Source organism: Sus scrofa, chromosome 8, assembly GCF_000003025.6.
Source record: "Sus scrofa isolate TJ Tabasco breed Duroc chromosome 8, Sscrofa11.1, whole genome shotgun sequence".
Classification (NCBI taxonomy): Eukaryota; Metazoa; Chordata; class Mammalia; order Artiodactyla; family Suidae; genus Sus; species Sus scrofa.
In genome coordinates this window covers 53,046,994-53,056,613 of record NC_010450.4, presented here as the reverse complement: position 1 = coordinate 53,056,613, position 9,620 = coordinate 53,046,994, and positions in this window count along the sequence as shown.

Below are 9,620 nucleotides of genomic sequence, written 5' to 3'. Positions count from 1 at the left end.
TATTTCCCACCATTTGTTTTACTTTGTTTTGTCCTGTTAATTAAATTTTAAGAGTTTAATAAGTACAGTTAATAACCTTTAAACATGTACAGAGTTACCGAATTCTGAAGTAGCCCCCTTTGAGACTTGACAGTTCTTGCTTCCTACATCATTTTAGTGTTATGAAGACTCCCTCCTACCTTGTGATAACCTTATATCAGTGGGACTAATGAAAGATTGGAGGATCCATCCCTTCTAAATTCATAAAATGAGAAACTGGTGCAACATAAATGTAAATACACTGGAATTTCAAGTTTAATATTATGAAACAATTTTACTTTGTCTTTAACATGATAAACTTGATAACATGTCCTTTATATTGTTTATTATCATATTGCTTTGAAGAAAATTTATTTGAAGATGATTGGCTTTAGACTAGAGATAAAAGATAAAATTCTGAGAGAGATAGATAAAATTCTGAGAGAAAAAGATAAAATTCTGATAGAGATAAAATTCTGAACTTTAAAACCGATTTTGAAAATGGGATAAGAGTAACCAATTTGTGTGGGAAGGTGGGGGCTTTGTTCTGTTCATGAATGAAGTTTGTGTCCTTGAGTCACCCTATTACTGTTCTTTAGGGACTAGTGCTATTACTACCAGACTAAATATCCCATTTTCCTAGGAATGGAAAGGTACAGGAGCTGAGAGCTTGTTCTTCTCCTTTGTGCTAACTAACTATGTTAGTTAGCCATAACCTTCTAAATGGCTGGGCAGAGTGTGTTCCTGAGGAGGAAGTGCACCTTCAGTCTGGCATCTGACAAAGAGTCTTTATCACCAAAGTTGACATAAGTCATTCCTGGGAAAGCTTATTTGATGGTGATTATTTAAAAATGACTCATTTTGGGAAAAAAGATATTTTTCCCTTACCAATAGGTTATCCTTAATAATGCTAGTTGGTACTTTTCCAAAATCTTTTACTTAGAGATTTTTGTTTTTCTTTTTTTAAGTGAAGTATAGTTCCAGGTATACAATATAGTGATTTGATATTTGTATAGGTTATGGACCATGCAAATTCATTATAATATTACTGACTGCATTCTTTGTCTGTATATCCCATCCTATGACATATATTTTGTAACTGGTAGGTTGTACCTCTTAATCCTAGTCATTACCCTCCTCCTTTCTGGCAATCACTCTTCTCTGTTCTGTGGGCCTGTTTCTGTTGTTATATTTATTCATTTTTTGTTTTTGTTTTAGATTCCTTATTATGTGAAAACATGCAGTAATTGTCTTTCTCTGTCTGATTTACTCCACTAGCACAATAACCTCTGGGTCCATTTGATCATGGTGTATTATCATTTTAAGTTTGCTAGTCTTTTGTTGAGGATTTTTGCATCTGTGTTCTTGATATTGGTCCACAATATTGGGTTTTTGGTTTTTTTTGTTTTTGTTTTATTTTTTGGTACCTTTGTGTTGTTTTGGTATCAGGGTGAACGGTGGCCTTATGAAATGAGTTTGGAAGTGTTCCCTTTTCTACAATTTTTTGCAATAGTTTGAGAAAGATCGATATTAAATCTTCTTTAAATGTTTTTAACATTCCCTGTGAATAAGTCTGGTCCTGGCCTTTAGTTTGTTGGGAATTTTTGGATTACTGATTCAGTTTCATTACTGGCAATCAATATTTTCTTTTTTTCTATTTCTTCCTGATTCAGTCTTGTATTTATTTTTCTTGGAATTTATCTGCTTCTTCTAGATACTCTAACTTGTTGCAGTAAATTGTTCGAAGTATTCGCATATGATTTCTGTGGTGTTGCTTGTAAAATTTCCTCTTTCATTTCTGATCTTGTTTGGCTACTCTTTTCTTGATGTGTTTGGTTAAATTTTTATTAATTTTGTTGATCTTTTTGGGAAAAAAAGTCTTTAGTTTCATTGATCTTTTCTGTTAATTTTTCTCTCTATTTCACTTACTTTACGTGTCGTTATTCTTTCTTTCCTTCTGCTTATTTTAAGCTTTGTTTATTCCAGTTCCTTTTAGTGCAAAGTTAGGTACTTATTTGAGATTTTTCTTGTTTTCTGAGATATACCTATATTGCTATAAACTTTCCTCTTAGAATTGCTTTTGCTGTGTCTCATAGATTTTAGAGTTGTCTCAGGTATTTATTTCTGTTTTGATTATTTTTGTTGACCTATTGATTTCTTAGCAGCATTTTTTTTTGTCTTAAAGTATTTGTGGGTTTTTTTTTTTCTAGTTTTCTACTGGTATTTCTAGTTTCATTCCATTGTGGTAGGAAAAGATTAATATTGTGTTTAGTCTTCTTAAATATATTGAAAGTTGTTTGGTAACCTAACATGTGATCTATCCTGGAGAATGTCTATGTGTACTTATAAATAATATATTCTGCTGTTTTTGAATGAAATGCTGTGTAGATATTAAGTCCATCTGATCTAATGTGTCATTAATATTACATTTTCCTTTTTATTTTCTGTCTGGATGATCCGTTCATATTAAGTAGGGTGTTAATATCCCCTATTATCATTATATTATTGTCAGTATCTCCTTTTTATATTTCATATTTGCTTTATATATTTATATGTTTCTATGTTAGGTGTATATATGTTTTTGAATGTAATATCTTTCTGTTGGATTGACTCCTTTACATAGTGCCCCTCTTTGTCTTTTTTTTTTACAGTTTTTTTCTTAAAATCTATTTTGTCTGTTATGAGCATTGCTACCCCAGCTTTATTTTCATTTCCATTTGAGTGTTATATCTCTTTCCATCCTCTCACTTTCAATTTGTGTGTGTGTTTAGCTTTGAATTAAGTCTATTTTAGGCAGCATATTAATGGGTCTTTCTGTCTATTGGATCACCTTGTTTTTAGATTTGTGCTTTTAGTTCCTTTACATTTAATGTGATTATTGATAGGTACTTATTACCAGTTTCTTCCTTGTTTTCTAGTTGCTTCTGTAGTTATTCTCTATTCTTTTCTTATTTGTTTTCTTCCTTTGTGGTCTGATGATTTTCTTTAGTGTTTGAGTTTCATTTTCTTTATGTTCTGTGTCTTTTGTAGTTTTCTGGTTTTAGGTTCATATACACTGATGAATTGAACACACACATATATATATGTAAATATATTCTGGTATATATGCGTGTATATATATGTTTAAACTGATAGTTATTTAAGTTATTTACATTCAAACATATTTGAAAAACTTCACATTTTTAACTACCCTTGTGTTATGATTTTTACATTATATTTTACATATTTTTTGTATCATTTAACTCTTATTATAGTTGAGACCTTTTCTGACCCTTGTGTTTTAATCTTCTTACTAGCTTTTTAAGTGTTTAATACAGTGCCTTTACTATATATTTGGCCTTATCAGTGAGATTTTTTTCTTTCATACATTTCCTTATTTCTTATTATGACCTTTCATTTTCACTTAAAGACCCTTTAACATCTTTTTTAAAGCTAGTTTAGTGGTGATGAACTCTTTTAGTTTTTGCTTATTAGGAAAACTCTTTATCTCTCCTTCAAATCTGAATGATAAGTGGTCGAGTAGAGTACACTTGTTTGTAGATTTCTTTTTTTTTTTTTGTCGTTTTGCCATTTCTTGGGCCACTCCTGTGGCATATGTAGGTTCCCAGGCTAGAGGTCTAATTGGGGCTGTAGCTGCCAGCCTACGTCAGAGACACAACAACGCAAGATCCGAGCCGCGTCTGCAACCTACACCACAGCTCACGGCAATGCTGGATGCTTAACCCACTGAGCAAGGGCAGGGACTGAACCTGCAACCTCATGGTTCCTAGTCAGATTTGTTAACCACTGCGCCACAACGGGAACTCCGTGTTTGTAGATTTTTGGGCTTTAAATATGCCATGGCATTCCCTTCTGCCTCCATCATTTATTCTGAAAAATAAATCAGCTCTTAACCTTGTGGGGTTTCTCTTGTATGTGACTCTTTATTTTTCTCTTGCCTATTTTAAAATTCTCTCTTGATTTTTAACTTTTGCCATTTTAATTATGATATGTCTTTGTGTGAGTCTCTTTGGGTTCATCTTTTTTGGGACTCTCTGTGCTTGATATTTGTTTCCTACTTTAGGTAAGGGAAGTTTTCAGCCATTATTTGATCAAATATATTTTATTCCCCCTTTCTCTTCTCTTTATGGAAACCCTATAGTATGAATATTAGCATGTTTGATATTGTTCGAAACAGCCCTTAAACTATTTTTCAAAAACTTTTCTTTCTATTTTTGTTCTTCTGACTGGGTGATTTCCACTACTCTGCCTTCTGCATTGCTGATCTGATTAATCTATATCACCTAATCCACTGCTGATTCCCTCTCATGTATTCTTCATTTCAATTATTGTATTCCGATTGTTTTGATGGGTTCTTTTGTATATTTTTAAATTCTTTGTTAACATTCTCACTGTGTTCCTCCATTTTTCTTCTGAGTTGGGTGAGCATTTTTATGACTTACTTTAAATTCTGTTATGTAAATTACTTATCTCCATTTCATTAGAGTTTTTATTTCCCCAAGTTTTTATCTTTTTTTTTTTTTTTTTTTTTTTTTTTTTTGGTTTTTGGAATGTATTCCTTTGTTTTCTCATTTTGTTTGACTTTCTGTAATTACCTCTATGGAATTAGGTGATGTAGTTAGCTCTTCAGGTCTTAGATGTGTGTCCTTGTGTGGGAACATCCCTAGCTGGACTTTGTGTGCCTGGTGGCTTTTGTGGGAGGGCTGGACCTGAAGCTAGCATGGACTGTGGGTTCTCTTGGGGTGACTTGGAAGCTGACATCTTGGCTGAGTAGTGAGTACTGGAGTTAGAGCCCAGTGGGGGCCAGGGCTTCTCCTGGGGAGTGTTGGAAACTGCCACCTTAATGCATGTAATCTGGAGCTTGTGGGCCAGTGCTTCTCCCAGGGTACACTTGGGGGCACCATGTTGGTGGTGAGGTTGGAGACAGGGCCAGGTGTGGGCCTGGGGATGTGCTGGGGCAAACTTGGCAAATGCTTTTCATTCTGCTGCTCCCATGTTGTGACTGGGAGTATGTTTTTGTGTGTGTTCTTTAAGTACAGCATGTCAGTTTCCTGTAGCCCTCAGGTTCTCCCAGTTGTGAGCCCTACTGCTTTTCCAAACCATTTAAGGGGCTTATCTTCCTGGTCTTGTCCACAGGGCTGGAGTGCTCAATGTGGGGCATGACCTCGCTCCTTAAAGAGGACTTCCCAGTTTGTGACATCACCTTCTTCCTCTGGGTTGCCCATTAAGATTCAGGTTCTAATTGGTTTACTTCTCCCCTCCTACTAGACTCTGGGTGGTTCTTACTTTACATCCTTGGTTGTAGAAGAGATGTCCTGCTAGTCTCCAGGTTGCTCTCAGATAGAGTTGTTCTATTTGTATCTGTAATATTGCTGTGTTTAGGTAGGTGGTAAGAGCTTTTAGCCTTTGTTAGATGAATAAATGATAAATAGGGATTTCCTATTGCGGCTAGCAGTAATGAACCTGACTAGTATCCATGAGGATGTGGATTTTATCCCTGGCCCCACTCAGTGGGTTAAGGATCTGCTGTTTCTATGGCTGTGGTATAGGCCAGCAGCTGCAGCTCCAATTAGACCCCTAGCTTGGGAACTTCCATATGCCACAGGTGTAGTCCTTAAAAAAAAAAATGGTAAATGAATACACAGAGTCAAATTATGTTTGTTGATTTAACAAAGATTTCAAACATTTTGCTTTTAGGTGAATTCTTTTATTCTAGGCTAAATAAATTAACACCTATATCAGAATCCTAGATAGTGGGATATGCATGTGATACTTTACCCAAAATTGTTTTGGGAAGTTATCTGGTCTAAATGAATAAGGATAGCAAGAAAAAACAGGCTAATTATATATGAATTATAATTTATATTAATATTTGGTCTGGGGTAATGGTGTTCTGTTCAATAATAGGAGGGATTATTGGCAAGCTGTTGAAACATTGAAAGTTTGTAATTTTTAATAAGTTAGAGTGAAAGGTGCTTGCTACAAAGACTTCCATTTTTTTCCAGAAGTTCTAATTCTTCATTTGTACTACAAGTTATATTTATTTTTGTGCTATTGTTTAAATTAAAAATATCCTGACTATTCCTACAATATTTATATAGCACATCTGGTAATGTGCAAGTCTATGTTTTAAAATTAATAAAAATTAATAATATTCTTGCATTCCAATAGTTGTTAACATGTGTAGATGACATAGAAAAGTAGAAATGTTATCATCTTTTTAAAGTCAAGAATTTTCAGAGTTCCCTTTTGGTGCACTGGGTTAAGGATCTGGTGTTTTCACTGCAGCAGCTTGGGTTGCTGCTGTGGTGTGGGTTCAATCCCTGACCTAGGAATTTCCACATGCCATGGACATAGCCAAAATAAATAAATAAATAAAAATAAAGTCAGGAATTTTCCCTGCAGCAGCCAAGACCTTTGAAGACCCTTCTTTCATATTATTTTCTCATAGAATATGACACCTCTGTGCCATAGAAAATGCCTTTATTTTTCAAAGGTTAAAAACTGAGTATGAACTATATATTCAATCATGAAATGCCAGATAATTAAAATTTACATATTTTTATCTCCATCAGTGATCAATCTAATCCAAAAAATGACTTCACCTTATTAATAGAAAATTTAACTAAACTTGATCAGTCCATTGTTAGCAGTGGGGCTTCAACTAATTAAGTTTTCACATAATTATTTTTTCAATCTACTGACATTTCTTGTGAAGCATATTTTTTTCTTCTTTTTCTCTTATTAGCATCCCATAACCTTTCACCTTAAATTGGGAAATTTAATGAAATGCTAATGAGATGTTCAGATTCAAAAGAATGTTTAACAATGTTATTTTCCAAGACATTTTAAATGAAGTACTGTGATTACACATCATTTTTCCTTTGGCAATCTGACAGTTTCTCTGAAAAGATGCATTTTTATTTCTAAACAAATGAATCTACTGCCAGTGTTAATACTTATGGTGTTTTCTTTGATAAAGGTCAAAGGAGAAAATGGCTAAGCCATAAAGGGAAATACTTTCATGTATTCAAATTTTGGCATCATCACAAACACTTTTTTTTTTTTCTTCACAAAAACTTTCAGTAGTGTTTATGTTTGTTCTGTCCTTGGAAAACATTTCCTATGTTGCCAACACTACACAAAATTGAGTCCCAAGATCCTCATTCATTATATAGGCCTTATATGTGGACTAACTTCAACACAAAGATAATTTTTTTCATATATTTTTCACTGTATATTCTTTGATCACTTCCAGTGGTCTTTCAGCCATTTTATTGTATCAGTTTTTATATTAAGAAAATAGTTCAGAATTTTCTCCAACATGGTTGGTTGAAAATTGTTTTTTGCCATTGTTACTTTCAAAAAGTATATTTCAACTTTACAACCTATCCCTGGTAATGCTATACAATTCTTTAGGGAAGTTATCTGTCCTTTAGATTTTTGCCCAAGTGTTCAGGCTCTTCCTGCTCAGCCTTATTTATTGCTTCTTCCTCAGATCCCTTCCATTTTCGATTCTTTCTCAACTTCAATTAGTTTTGTTGTGTAAAGTTCTTGGCTAAAAGTAACACTATCTCATTATTTCAGGAGTCAGATAGTAATGGGAAAATAGGATAAAGGATTAAGACAAGAGGGATTGGTGGGGATTGTGATGAATCAAGGAATGTATGCCCTACCTAAATGGCTTTAAGTTTTAAAAATGTACTAAATTTTTTTCCACCAAAAAAAAAAAAAAATCGGAAAAAACAAAAAACAGGTCCTTGGCCAGAAGTTGCCCAGTAGTCTACCAATTTGTGACCTGTCCTCTAAACTGACAATCTAATAATCAGAATTTTAAGCCCTTTGTCTAATGTCATAATATAATGTTAGAACTATACATTGGATCTAGATTTGCCATTTACAAAATCTTTGATCTTAGCTTGATATTACATTATTATATACCATTGAACAGTTAAAAAGTAGGGACAAGTTTTATGAGGATAATGAGGGTTCATTGAAGTGAGATGATATAAACAAAGGTATGTTTTGTATAAACTTTTCATATACAAAAGGAGGATTGTAGACTTGAAAATACAATGTAATTTCATGTTAATGAGATAGATAGTTTTTAAAAATTTGGTAACAAGTCATCATAAATTTGTAGCTTAAAACAACACACATTTATTATCACATAGCTCTTAGGTCAGAAATCTGAGTGGCTACCCTTCAAAACCACTGCCACATCTTCTGCTCCTAATACTACTATTCCTCCTGTATTTTACTGCCTATTCTAAGTTCCCAATTTGCTTTAACTCATTTTTTTTTTAAATTGTCTTTTTAGGGCTATACCCATGACATATGCAAGTTCCCAGGATAGTAAGCCATAGCTGATGGCCTACAGCACAGCCACAGCAATGTCAGATCTGAGCCACATCCTGACCTACACTGCAGCTCATGGAAGCACCAGATCCTTTACCCCACTGAGCTAGGCCAGCGATCAAACCCACATTCTTGTGGATACTAGTCAGGTTCCTAACCTGCTTAGCCACAATGGGAACTCCTGTTTTAACTCATTTAGATCTCATAACAACTCTAGGAAGAAAGCTGTTAGCATTATTCCAGTTTTAAAGATGAGGGAACTCACCAGTTGGTGGTCACTGGAATTGACTTCATCAGCAACTATGTATTTCTCCCATTGTTTCTTCATCTGAAAATGGAAAGGAAAGGGTTTCCAGGAGAGAGATAAAAGCAAGGAAGGCATTGCTGTGCTGAGGTATTGCCTCTCTCAGACCCTAAGTTACCAGAGATGTCACTTTAATTTAGCTAAATGATGCCATCCTTTTTCCTTCTCTCAAATATGCAAGAACAACCTCTCATGAAAAATCCCTTGGCTCATCATCCATGCAGGAAAACAACAACAACAACAACGACAACAACAACAAATTATCGCTACTGAAAACAAGAGAATTTGTTACAAACATTTTGGGATGGTTGGAGGAAGTTGATATAGGCATGATATTAGTACCTACTGCAAGCTCTTTTTATCCTATTGGGATGAAAAAAGAGAGAGTAGGAAACCAGACTCCAGTGGTGGCTCTGGGTTGGGGTTCACCTCCATCACTCTTCAGAAACCTCAAAGGCCGCTCAGTCTCAGGCCACACACAGATGACAAGGTGACTGACAGACACTACCAGAAGCAGAAGCAAGAAGAGAAATTTCTCTCTCCCACTTCTGCTTTCCTTTGCTGCTTTCCGTTGGTGGGACCTAAACTGATCCAGCATGGAGCGGAGTCTAGGAAATGAAACTTGTGGATTTTCCTGGTCTTTGAGATACAAAGTGGACTAGGAAGGGTCTGGAATGGAGTGACAGGCAATAGTCAGATGATGGGCACCCTGGTGACCAATGCTGTGGGACACTGGTATAGTTCCCCAAGTTCCTTGTTTCCTATCCACACTCATTTGCTGCTCCTCTGCATCAGCACTGGGCCTTCTTCCTCTGATCTGGGGATGTGTGTGTGTGTGTGTGTGTGTGTGTGTGTGTGTCTTTTTAGGGCCTCACCTGCAGCATATGGAAGTTCCCAGGCTAGAGGTCAAATCGGAGCTGTAGCCACTGGCCTATACCAC